Here is a 14,308-nt window from a genome sequence, read left to right as displayed (position 1 = left end):
CTAACCATCTCCCCTTGACATTCAACAGCATTACCATCACTGAATCCCCTTATCAACATCCTAGGGGTTACCATTGACCAGCAACTGTACTGGACCAGCCACATAAATTCTGTGGCTACAAGAGCAGGTCAGAGGCTGGGAATTCTGTGGCAAGTAACTCACCTCCTGTCTCGCCAATGCCTGTCCATCATCTACAAGGCACAAGTCAGGAGTGCAATGGAATACTCGCCACTTGCCTGGATGGGTGCAGCTCCAACAACACTCAAGAAGCTCATCACCTTCCAGGACAAAGCAACCCACTTGATTTGCACCCCATCCACCATGTTCAATATTCACTCCCTTTACCACCAATACACAGTGGCAGCTTTGTGTACCATCTACAAGATGCACTGCAGCAACTCGCCAAAGCTCCTTCGACAGCACCTTCCAAACCTGCGATCTCTATTACCTGGAAGAACATGGCAGCAGATGCATGGGAACACCACTACCTGCAAGTTCCCGTCCAACCCACATACCATCCTGACTTGGAACTATATCGTAGAGTCAAAATCCTATAATTCCCTTCCTTACAGCACTGTTGGTGTACCTGTACCGCAAGTACTGCAGCGGTTCAAGAAATAAGCTCACCACCACCTTCTCAAGGACAATTAGGGATGGACAATAATTGCTGGCCTTGCCAGCGATGCCTACATCCCACGAACAATCAATAAAAAACAACCATAGTAATAAGATGATAGGAAGAGCTTAAGAGAAATATAACCATGGTAACAGGATAATTATAAAAGACTGTGGAGAGCTAAGTGCATTTTGCTAGCTCCATATTTTTATTCTGATTTCACTTTTATGTGTATTTGATGTGCTATGAATTAGTGGTGGCATATATGGAATGTCGAACTCAAAGGTAGAATTAGTATGTGAAATATGAGTGAGACTTTCTATGTTGCCCTCATACTTGATTGTGAAATATGATGACTCTAAGACTTGTTGCTGCGCTGTTCAGCTTACTCATGTGTTTACTCTGGTATTTAAAGTAACAAGATGAATTAGAACCAGAAAGCAGTCCAACACTGAGTGCTAGTAATTAAACACAAAACATGGATCAATCCTAGGACCTTCCTAGTCTCTCAAATTCAAACAATGATCACTCTGAGCCATTGAGATAATCCTAAATACTTGTTTGTGCTATGGTTTTTAATAAACTAAAGTGCAAGTTCCCAGTCCAGAACATGAGTACATAATCTAGGCTAACACTTAAGTGCACTACTGAAAGAGCGTTGCATTGTTTGAGGTGCCATATTTTGGATGAGATGTCAAATTAAAGCCCCATTTGTCTGTTCCAGAGCAACCTATGGCACAATCTGAAGAAGAGAAGGGAATTCTTCTAGTGCACTAGCCAATATTTTTCTCCAATCACTAAAAATTGGGAAGCTGGTTATTGCTATTTGTGGGGCCCTGCTGTGAGCAAAATAGCCCCACTTTTACTCAATAATGTTTGCAGAATTTAATTCATTATATATAAAGTGCTTTGGGATATTTGAGTCATGATGAGGCACTACACAATTGTATTCCTTCTTTTAGTTAGGAAAAGCCTGTGCCATGCTATTTTATTTCATTTCTCTGTTGTGCGAGCAACGATAAGATTCTAAGTAATAATGGGATACTGATAGCCAGAGCATTGGCAGCCCTTAGTAACATGCCTGGGTGAGCTTGGACAATTACTGCCTATTTGAATGAGGGCCATCATAGCTGAGATCTATTCGATCATCACTTGTGTCTATGCATTCACACTTTCAGGTGGGTGGAGGATGTCGCAGATACTGAACCACTGTGTATGATTTTCAGCATGCGCATTGTTAAGAGAGAATAGAATTTAGGGACACAATAAACCAATTGCCAGTAAACTAAATCTAACTTGGTATTGTAGGACACAATACATTTAAGTAAAAGTTTGTTCTTTATTTCTCACAATTTTGTTGGTACACTCACAAGAACTGATGGTTTTATTCATATTGCATTCTTGGAGCTGACAGATTTGAGATCACATACTTGCCAAAGTATGGCTTCCTTGTATCTTTGAGGTAGGTGATACATAATCAGTACTTGTACTACATCAGGTAGTATTGATTCCTGAATATCCACCTCCTGTGATCTTGAAGCTCTTGTGCATTGGTCTCCTAATGTTGCCGTTTCTTCTCTTCCAAAATTGCGAGCATTAATGTATTGTGTGACACCCATGCTATCAAGTTCACCAAAAGACTTCACCTTTCCCTGTGCCGCCACTTGCTCTGCTCAGCACTGGAACTCTACCATTTCCCTCAGTTACTTTAATGTTTTCTCTAAGTGAGAAAATTAATGTGTAGGAATAAAGTAAATTTGTACCTCTACCTTAATTGCTGCTGTTATGTTCATGTGAAGTGCAGCAATGGAAAATACAGAATGCAAACTCAAGAGTTATAAAAATTGACTTTTCCTTTTAAACAAAAGTTGACAATGTGCTGAAAAATGGCTACAGAAGGTCAGACGACCTGGCCCTATATATTCAAACTATTTTACTGTCTGTTAAAAACAAAATGATGCATTCCAAGCGAAGAGGTGTCAATTACACCCATCCTGAACCCATCAAGAGACAATTTTGAATTGAATATGTTCTTCTGAAACAAAGAAGGTGTGAACTAGCCACATCCTGGTCCATTGTGGTCACCACAGGGAGGGGGCTCTGTGTCTCCCCACAGAGGCAACGTATGAGAGACTTTTACCTTAAAAAGTAGCTCTATGGAGAGAGAAAGAGAGAGGTAGAGAACAAGATCACCAAAAGCCTGTCTAGCCAAGAGCTGAGATATCCAGCAAAAGCAAAGAAAGAGCCCTGTTGTGAATATACACTTCAACTGGTTGAAGCAGAGAACTGAAAGTGATCACCATCTCCAGACTGAGGTGCAAATCACCAGAAAAATCTGCAAACAACCCAGGCCTGCAACTTTAAAAGAGAAATTGACCTCTGAGAAAATTCAACAGGTTTACCATGAACCGCAAACACCTTCTTCCCGTCAAACCACTTACCCGTTTTCCTCTATCTATCTTTTTGTGGGTGTGTGTGCAAGTAAATGCATGTATGGGTGTGGTTGCGACAATTTTGGGAATGAATATTGCTCAATAAATAGTTAATCTTCTGTTTTAAACCTACAAGAAAACTTGCTGTCTGTTGTTCGACAAATAAAATACAAAGAGATTAAACCTCTAGTATCAAAAACATTTGCTGCACTCAGTTGGGAGGCAACAGTGAGAACCACCCACTTACCACATGGCCATAACACTGCTTAATATATAGTTACAGAGGAACAAAAACATTAATGTTGAGTCTATACATTGAACTTTTTCCTGGGAATAATATGTGCTAGAAAAATTTACAAAAATGAAAGCTTACTCACTTAACACCAAATTCAAATAGATCTCCTAAATTTACAATTGGCACATGTACTGCAACTAATGCTAAAGTTAAACTAAACCACTTTTTAAAAACAAAAATGGAAGTTCACCCTTGGTCTATTCAGTATCAACAGTATCGTTAACATAGTGAATATAGACAGTTACATGATTTATGGGAGAAAGTTGTGGTCTTGGCATCATGGCAGGAAGAGGATGAAAAAGAAACCGTCATAAACATGAACATTTATGTTGCTATCTCCTTTTATATAAAAAAAAAACCCATTCACAAAAAAGAACCAGTTACATCCCTTAAAGAAAAATGACCTCCAAGTCCTTTGAGTGGACATGTTCACAGGCCTCTGATCTCACTATATACTCCTTAGAAATAACACAATAAATTCATCAAGGAAATTATTTAGGAATAAAGTTACAAAACTGACCCTTAAATTCACACTCTTTTGAGTAAAAAGAAGGGAGAAGCAAAAAGGATTGGGCGAGAAAGGAGAAAACACTCACATGAAAGCAACTTATTGGGGAATGAGGAGAAACAGATCCCCCACCTCTCCATTCAGGATGGAGGGAAGTAGGAGACTGGTCCTGATAGAAAAAGCTGAGAAAGAGAAGTCTACTTCTACTGGAATTGTAAAGCACAGTTACTACACATTGTAAAGGAAGTGAATATATGAGTCATCTGTTTGACTTGGGTCTGAATGTCAGATGTCCGGGCAGCACAGTGGAGCAGTGGTTAGCACCGCAGCCTCATAGCTCCAGCGACCCGGGTTCAGTTCTGGGTACTGCCTGTGCGGAATTTGCAAGTTCTCCCTGTGACCGCGTGGGTTTCCGTCGGGTGCTCCGGTTTCCTCCCACAGCCAAAGACTTGCAGGTTGATAGGTAAATTGGCCATTGTAGGTAGGTGGTAGGAGAATGGTAGGGATGTGGTTGGGAATATGGGGTTAATGTAGGATTAGTATAAATGGGTGGCTGTTGGTCGGCACAGACTCGGTGGGCCAAAGGGTCTGTTTCAATGCTGTATCTCTAAATAAATAAAAATTAAAAAATAAATAAATGTTATGATGCAGTCTATCTTGCATCTCACTGTGCACAATACCACAAAAGTCTACTTGTTATCCAAAAATCCTGCAATGACACTGAGGATGGTTGACTCAGGGCAAGGCAGAAACCCTGCAGTCTTCTGCTTATCAATAAACCACTTGGGAGAGATGGGGATTATCGCCCAGATGACATAAGTGAAGCAGATTGGATGAAACCCAAAGTAAATGCCCGAATTGTTTATCTTTTCAGTAGCGTTCAATGATTTTTGTTCATTGGCATGAATGCTGGTTCAGCAGGTTTGAGTGGTGACATGGATTTGATGCTGTTCTAAATATTGTTTGCATCTGTTAATCAAAAATACTTAATCAGTAGAGTATGAACATGATAGCAGTAGCTGATGAATTGCTAGTAATGTACTGACAAAGTAAGATTTGTTGTCAGAAAAGTCCATATGGGGCACTCATACGTTAGAGCAACAATGCACAATATCAAAGGTGATAGGACCCAGCTCAGAATCATCTCCTGTGCCGAATTCCTGATCTCAGCTACATCACAGTAGGTAGGTACTCCCTATAGGCTGGGTACCTTTCCATAGAAAATGGGAGGAAAAAATGGAGTAATCAGAAAATGGGTAAATGGTAAAAGGTCATAAACTAGGCTGCTATCCTGTAGCTATTAGGAGCTGACATTAATAACATTGGTGGAAGACTGGGATCAAATCACTCACTTGGGGATGAATTCAAACGGCCCCTGACGCCGCAGGTCGCAGCACAGGGGCCGGTATAATTCTGCGGGGAGAGGCCCGCATTGACCTGTGACGTCGAGAAGGGCCCATTGCATATTACCGGCGGCGGCTGGACCTCGGTGCAGTCCCCCCGCCGCATGGTTACGGGCCCTTCATCTCCATATGCAGATTGCCATTAAATATATTAAAAATAACTTGCCTGCCATCCCACGATGATTTTATAACCTCTATTCGGCCTTTGCGTGCCTTCGGAACTCTGCATGGAGTTCTGAGCCAAGACCCTGGTGGGGAGGGGGGGTGTAATAAAAATTTCTGGGCGGGAGGTGTGGAGGAGTGGGAAAATCAATTTTTATTGGATGTGGTGATGGTGGGAAGGGGTTGAAGGGCAAAAGATTGAAGGTTGGGGGGAAGTTCAGGTATTTGAAAAATGAATTGATGGTCATTTTGGGCAATGAAATGACCTTTGGGGGGTTGGGGAAGGGCCTCCATCACTTAATTTTATAATTAATAAAAATCAATTATGTTTTGCCTTTAAAAATTAAAATTAATTGTAAGGGCTTAAAGCCCTTTAAAAATGGCGCCTGTGCAGTGGCACCAGATGCCATTGCCGGGGACGCAGAGGCCGCCCCTACACGTCATCGGGGGGTGGGCGCTCCGCCCCCACTATTTAAATGAGCCCCCGTGCGAAATACCGCGGGGGCTCCTCAGCGGCTGCTGAATGCGGGCGCCCGGCTAAGTTAAAAGGTCCAAGTTCCAGCTGCAAGTAATGGCTGCACTGGGGAAATGCGAAGGCTAAAAATTGAGGGGACAAACGAGTAAATATCCGGATAATTCAGTTGTATAAAATGCCTATAAAGTAAACTTGAATGAAATTTTACTACTTGTAGCTTTTTTAATACATTGAGTCCAAGTACAATGCAGCTTTGGAGTGGGAATAGAAACATATTACATTGATACAAAAATTTACCAACAACCTACAAATGACATCAGTAGAATAGGGATGGACACTCAGAAGTTGCAGAGCAGAGTGAAAATAGTTAGACATTTATTACATGATACTTGCAGTATATCTGGATGCAGGTGCAGAAAATCAATACAGCAGAATTCGGTTGATTACAGTGCATATATTTGTGCATCTGAGGAGGTACAATTATAACAAAAGAAACAACACCATTAACTGAGCTGGGAGTACACTGCTTGGGATATGCCTCTTATACCCTCAAGTCTCAAAACTAGGATACAGTGGAAGAAAAGGTGCATTCCATAGTTTAACTCCATCCGGATGCAACACTCATTTGTATATATTGCCAAGCACTTTATCTGTAAATTGATTGATCTCAGGATAAAGCAAGCAGTTCATATTAAGTGATTTCTATTTTGAAATCAAAATGCATTTACATAGCAACAATAACTTTAAAGTGACATTTTTTATACTAGTAGGCAACGTGTTCCTTTTCCTCCATATAGAAAACATGTCAGCAGAGAGACAGCTGAAACATTCTTGCTCAACATTCACTAATCAAATCTGAAGTAACCAACCACATTTCATAAACAGATAATAGGCTTATGATTTGAAACGGGAAAGAAGCTCCACCATGCATATTCTGGTCTCCTCCTTTTTATGAGGTTATAAAATGGTATTTATATGTTGGATGCTCAGTGTCAGCTATATTTTAAAAGCCAAACTGATATAAAGAATGATGCTTAATATCTCTCACTGGTCTGTGCATAAGAAGAAGCTAAGAAGATTTGTCCAAAATTGTTTTCTTATGCATTGAGAAATGGAAGTGAAGGACCAGGCCCATCAAATTTGAAAAGAAGGACTTGCATTTATATAGCACCTTCGTATGACTCTTTTAACACACATTACTTTTAAAATGCTAGTTAAGCTATCTGGTCTGGTCAAGACTAAGAAGGAGGCATATGTCAGGTATAGGCAGCTGAGATCAAGCGAGTCCCTCGAGGAGTACAAGGGATGTAGGATTACACTTAAGAAGGAAATTAGGAGGGCGAAAAGGGGCCATGAGATTTCCCTGGCAGATAAGATAAAGGAGAATCCTAAAAGATTCTATAAGTATATTAAGAATAAAAGGGTAGCTAGGGAGAGAGTAGGTCCCCTTAAGGATCAGTGTGGTAATCTATGTGTGAAGCCACGGGAAATAGGCGAGGTCTTAAATGAATACTTCTTGTCTGTATTTACCGTGGAGAAGGTCATGGAAGCTAATGAGTTCAAGGGAGGGAACAGCAATATCCTGGAGCTTATCAACATTACAAAGGAGGAGGTGTTGGAGGTTTTGAAGCGCATTAAGGTGGATAAATCCCCAGGGCCTGACCAGGTGTATCCTAGGATGCGATGGGAAGCAAGGGAGGAGGTTGCTGGGGCCCTGGCAGAGATTTTTGTATCATCGTTAGCCACAGGTGAGGTACCGGAAGACTGGAGGATAGCTAATGTTGTGCCTTTATTTAAAAAGGGCAGCAGGGATAAGCCAGGGAACTGCAGGCCGGTGAGCCTTACATCAGTGGTGGGAAAGTTATTGGAAGGGATTCTGAGAGATAGGATTTATCTGCATTTGGAAAGGCAAGTTCTGATTAGGGATAGTCAGCATGGCTTTGTGCGTGGGAAATCATGTCTCACGAAATTGATTTGAGTTTTTTGAGGAAGTGACCAAGAGGATTGACGAGGGCAGAGCGGTGGACGTTGTCTACATGAACTTTAGCAAGGCCTTTGACAAGGTCCTGCTTGGTAGGCTGGTCTGGAAGGTTCGAACACATGGGATCCAGGGTGAGCTAGCCAATTGGATACAAAATTGGCTTGGTGGTAGGAGGCAGAGGGTGGACGCGATGAGCTGAAGGGCCTGTTTCTATGCTGTACGACTCTATGACTCAAAGATTGTTGCTAATAAATGCAATAGGGAATTCAGGAGAGTGGTTAGAATGTGGAACTTGTGACCGCAAGGGGAAGCTAGATAAACACATGATTGAGAAAGGAATAGAAGGGAAGAGGATTGGGAGGAGGCTCGTGTGAAGCAGAAACACTGACATAGGCCATTTGGGCTGAATAGCCTGTTTCTATGCTGTACATTCTATGTAATTCTATGTCAGATTCCACCAACAGCAGTTGAAATGACTGATTTTTTTTTTGGTTGTAATGGTTGAAAAATAAATGTTGGCCAGAATAATAAAAAAAAGACTTCCTGCACTCCTTTGAATAGTGCCATCAGATAGGAAGGGAAAAATCAACCAGACATTTTGCTTCTGATTGCAGTTCAGATGAGGACAGAATTGGCTTGACAGAATAGCTCATTGATATTCACTTTGAAGGTTTACACACCCATTTGGTTGAGTTGTTGGAATTGCAGTAAACATCAATATATTCAGGAGATGAGAATGTTGGCAAGAAAAGTTTCAGGGAGGGGAAGAAAAGATGTGGTGAATTAAGTAGTGATGTAAGTAATACTGAGTTTAGGTTTCAAAAGTCTAAAGATTAAAGTAGTTCCATGTATTATATTTAGTATCTTGGGGAAAGAATATGTTGGTAGAAGATATTGCATCATCTTACAAACAGTGATGGACAGAAAAAGACCCACTGATTCATCTAACCTGTACCACACAACTGTAATGCCTGAGATGAAATCTCCTGGGAGAGGCAAAAGACCAGATAAAAACCTTGATTCCAATACAGTGAGAATGGAGAGCAAAAAGCATGTAGAAGAATATATTTGTAACTCAAATGAAGTGACAGAGGAAATCTCGGGAGCATTGACCACTGTAGTATGTGATAAAATGGAGAGAGATAAGGGCCTGGAATTTGCCTTTAATATTAGCTGTGAGGCTAACAATGCTTACCATTATTATAGAGTAAATCAGAAACCACTTCTGGCATCTGCTCATGCACAGTTAAATGCAGAAATCTGGACGTTGCTGCCAGAAATACCATGCTCCTCTTTGCTGCTCTGTAACAGACCTTGCCGCTTGGCTCAGCATTGAAAGGCATGCAATGGCATGAACCTAGGTGCTTGCCTACTAGTTATCCACTCAAGATGCCAGAAAATCTGGTTGAAGAGCCTCACTTTCTTGCCCTGCTCACATGCACCCTGTAGAATGTACTGCTCTGGCTCAGATGCTGGATTAGAGCCAGTCTCAGCTCTAAAGGCCATGAAGATTTCATGAGCAGCTATGAGCGAGGTGAACAGATAGTGTCATTCCTTCACCACTGACTGCATAATCCAGGCCATTGTGTTGCTGTGGAAAAGAGAGAGAAGTTTGGAAATTGTAGGTTAGAGTATTATCACTTATTGCTTTTACACATATGCTGCTCAAGAGTGACAACAAAAATATTAGATCCTCTCCAGATATGGGTGTAGTATTCTGATTTTAATTGAATTTGCATTTTAAGAGAGTGAAGTTTAAGGGAAATACAAATGTTTTGCACAGAACGGAAACTCAAGATTCTTGGAGGAAGTTTTAACAATTATACCACTCTACTGCTATCTGCATGGAGGAATGTCTTCTGCTCATGGGAAGGTGACAAATGGAAGCTTGGTGCATTGCATATAAAGACGAGGACTAGTTGGTATTTGGAGACATTTGACCTAATTCGTTCTACTCCATGATATAATTCAGTGGAGATGTAGCATAATGTGCCACCCTAACATAATCTCAGTAGGACATTGCTGCTTTAATTATATCACTCGTGCAAGCTATGGTCCCTTCCTAATAAATCCTGCCTTTTAACAAATGTTGTTGGCATTGAAAGCCCACAAGAAGCCTATTTAGTTTAGTAAAGGTTATATCTGAATGTAGTTAAATAAAGGAACATCATTTGTTCATTTGAACTAATGATTTGAAATTGAATGATAACTAGAGGTTAATTGTTGCAGTGTTATAGTTCTATCAATCTATTTTTAAAGTCTATTGAATTTACACATTAAGCATATCTACAATATATTGTATTAAACTTTGTTTATAACTTCATTTAGAAAATGATCATTAGAAGTACCGTTATAATAGATTCTGATTAAAAATGAATGCATGGTAAATGCACTACATGGTACTGAGCGACACAGACATTAAAGATCCCATTTTTGAACCTTGATTTTCACCGATCTAAACTGTTGGTGGAGCCACTGCAACTGGCATGAGTATTCCCTGGATTAGAGAGCAAAAAGCAGCCACGGTTCCTGCTCTTAATCATGATCCTTGCTGGAAAGTGAATGGGGATCCATTGGAATTGCAGAAAAAAGCATGCCTCTGATGCTCTTTCAACTACATAGCATTCCATCATCTGTCAATTATGCTTGTACATGATGAACCCTCAGTTGGTTGAGGTAATAGAGGACTGCTGGTACCCATATACTTGAATCATAGAATTATAGAAATTTACAGCATGGAAGGAGGCCATTTAGCCCAGCACATCTGTGCCGTCCGACAAGTAGCCCAACTTTCCAGTCTTGGTCCGAGCAAATGTGTTCTGTATCCTGACATGAGAGGTGTGTGCATATTTGCAGCTATTTTATCTATCTGATATCTTGAGATGAATTAATATTGATTCCACCATCATGATTTGATCTTCTCCCTTGTTGCAAATGGCAGATAGCTTACTCATTTTATTGCATAGAATATGGAAGCTGACTTGGGCCTTGCAGTGTCTGATGTAAGTAAGCTTTTACTAAATACACACTGTATGTGAGAAGGAATATACACACAGGTGTGTCTACCAAATGTAAGTGGATTGATTCCTTTTGTCTTATAATAATTTGTGAAAACTTTTCTGTAAAGTATAATTGGCAACGAGGGTGATGAGGAATTCTTTATAATGGAAAAAGATGACACACATGAGTGCCTCTGGCATGAATGAAATTGAAGCTTCAGAACTGCTGGACAGGAAGGTTATGCTGGAAAATTGTACTGCTCTTTAACATAATTCCTTTTATCCTTGAACAATATAATTTTAATAAAAATATACATCAATGTCATAAAGCTGCTGCTTTGGTTCTGGAACATACAGTACACTGAGTGCATGTTTGAATGCTGACAGTGGTCCAGTGAGTCAATCGGGATTCAATTGTCAGCAGATCGATCTGAAACATCTTGGTGTTGGTCCAGCAGAAAAATATTAATTGAGTGTCTTGGTGAGTGAAATATAATAGATACATGTTTGTTATATTTAGTATGCATATTATTCTGACATGAACTTAGTGTACTCTATGTTCCTGAACCAAAGCAGCAGCTGTAATAATTTGGTGCATATTTTATTAAAATTATATTGTACAAGGATAAAAGGAATTATGTTAATTGCTTGTACTTCTAACTCTGTTGATTTAAAAAAAAAAGACCCAGAACAGGTATTGATATTGGACTTCATCAATGGAGAGGGACTCAAAAGTGGTTTGCAGCACATTTCTTTCAAGTCTGAGGTCTCAATTTGAGTCCAACCTTATGGATCTTCTTGTCTGCTAGACTTTGAGGTGAGATTGAGCAGTCTCAATCTAGATCCTAGCCAAGGTTGAAAAATTTGCTTAAAATTGCAAGTTGACATTCTCACTCACTGAATGGAAGGAAAACACATTCACAAGGACTTTTGTTTTTAATTCAGTCACAGGATATGGGCATTGCTGGCAATACCAGCATTTATTTCCTATCCCTAATTGTCCTTTGAGAAGGTGGCGGTGAGCTGCCTTCATGAACTGCTGTGGTGAAGGTACTCTTAGGTAGGGAGTTCCAGGATTTTGACCCAGCTACAATGAAGGAATGGTGATCTATTTCCAAGTCAGTACTGTTACAACCGAGGTTCGAGGAATGTACTGTCTTTTTCTAGTTCCACTATTCCACTGGTCACAACATATATTTAAATGTTTTACCCAGTTACCGATATGGCCAATTATATACTTTATATTAGTTTCAGAATAAAAATCCGCCAACCATGTTTCTTTAATAAACAAAATTATTAATTTATTATAAAACAAGACTTATCAATAAAGATGCAAAGCTTATTAACACACCGGTTGAAATATGAAAGAATAAATATATTCCCTTCTAAATGACCCAACACACACGTACACACACAAGGGTTAAAGAAAAAATAAAGAAGCTTTTTCTGCAGAATTCAACTGTGCAAAAACAAAAGTACTTTAGCCAAATACTTGTTATTTCTTGAAGAAAAAAAAGGATAAGATGTGAAATGTTCCAAATGACTTTCGGTCTGGCATCTGAGTACACGTAGACACATGCGGTTGTCACTGGGATCTTTCTGGAGCAGTTCTGTTCAGGAGATATCGAGAGGAAGTCTTGCAGGCATTTCGGGAGAATTACTGCATCACTGGATTCTCAAAAGATTTTTCAACACAGGTGGCAAAGGATGAGTTGAGTGACTTCTCTCTTAGCAGGATGCACACCAACAACTGAACTCCAAACTATCCAAAAGTGAAACCAAAACTCCTGACCACCATAAAAATAGACATGTGACTTTTCTGGAAACAACTCCAAATAGTTCCATAGTCCATAAGGCTCCAGCTGCTTACATGTGACTTCCCGTAAGTGTTTTGTTTTTAAACAAAGCCCCAAGTGTCCTTCCAGTGACCCCTTTAAAAATAGACCAGTCCAGTATAGCTTCAGATATTTTCCACAGTCTTTTAAACACAAGTCCTCAAAGTATTATTCATGGAAGCACTTTCATGTCAGTATGATGGGTGACTTGGAGGGAAACTTGCAGGTGGTGGTGTTCCCATGTGCCGGCTGCCCTTGTCCTTCTAGGAGCCATGGTGAGTTGCTGCAGTGCATCTTGTAGATGGTGCACATTGTAGTCACAGTGTGCAGGTGGTGGAGAAAGTGAATGCTTAAGTTGGTGGATGGGATGCAGATCAAGCTGGCTGCTTTGATCTGGATGGTGTTGAGCTTCTTGAGTGTTGTTGGAGCTGCACTAATCCAGGCAAGTGGAGAGTATTCCATCACACGCCTGACTTGTGACTTGAAAATGGTGGGACAGGTTTCGGTGAGTCAAGAGGTGAGTTACGTTCAGCAAAATTCCCAGCCTTTAACCTGCTCTTGTAGCCACTGTATTTATATGGCTGGTCCAGTTGAGTTTTTGGTCAATGTTGACTCTCAAGATGTTGATACTGGGAGATTCAACAATGGTAATAACATTGAATGCTAAGGGAGGTGGTTCGGTCATCTTTGGTGGAGATGGTTATTGTCCAGCACTTATGTGGCACAAATGTTACTTTCCACTTATCAATCAAAGCCTGGATGTTGTCCAGGTCAAGCTGGGCACAGATTGCTTAATTATCTGAGTGTTATGACCGAGGCAGGAGTAATGCACTGTTAATTGAGTCCCACTACTCCACAGGTCATAGCATATCAAATAAAGTGTCCCACCTACCGAAGACTAGCCGAATTAAACACTGTATTTTTCCCCCAGAATAAAGCACACCAAACCAAGTTTCTTAAAAGAACAACATTTATTTCTTTTTGGATAAATAATTATAGGTCTTGATTGCTAACGAGATAAATCTATATCTATATATATATATATATATATATATATATATATATATATATATATGAAAACTCCTTAATCCCTTAACCCTCATGCACACACATGCATTCAAAAAGAAATGGTTAACTGGTTTCAAAGAGATGTTTTACATTACAACTGTTTCTTAGGAATAGAAGGAATAATAAAAATAATGGGCGTTCACATTCAGGTAGGATGTTTTCGGTATGGTGAGGTGTCCTAGAGTCAAATAGTCGGATGCCACTCGAAGTCTCTCCAGGCAAGGTTGATGAACAGTCTGTGATGGGTAGGTGTTCACGGCAATTTAGCTGCAGCAGGTGTCACATAGGTCTTCCACCAGGGGTGTAGCAACAGGAATGCTTGGGTTTTGAAGCAGCAGTCTAGCAATCGAAGAACTTTTCAGATTTCAAGATTTTCAAGAAGGCAACAGGAATATGCTACCTTGCAAATGCAGAATTCTTTTTCAAGAGATGTGAGACTCCTTTACAGGGAGAGAGGTAGTACCCTTCTGGGTCTTTTCTTTCTGGCTACAGGCAGGTCAAGCAAAGATTTCAAATGCCTACTCTTAGTCCAAT

At 40.2% G+C, this 14,308-nt stretch overlaps 1 protein-coding gene across 1 annotated transcript in view; it reads left to right on the top strand.

Annotated features, from left to right (window-relative positions):
* Positions 1-14,308, top strand: part of atp10b (ATPase phospholipid transporting 10B) — a 443,112-nt gene that overhangs the window by 224,956 nt on the left and 203,848 nt on the right.

This window comes from Heterodontus francisci, chromosome 12 (assembly GCF_036365525.1).
Source record: "Heterodontus francisci isolate sHetFra1 chromosome 12, sHetFra1.hap1, whole genome shotgun sequence".
In the NCBI taxonomy this organism is placed as follows: Eukaryota; Metazoa; Chordata; class Chondrichthyes; order Heterodontiformes; family Heterodontidae; genus Heterodontus; species Heterodontus francisci.
The sequence above is the reverse complement of the archived record's forward strand: the minus strand, read 5'-3'. Positions and strand labels throughout refer to the sequence as shown.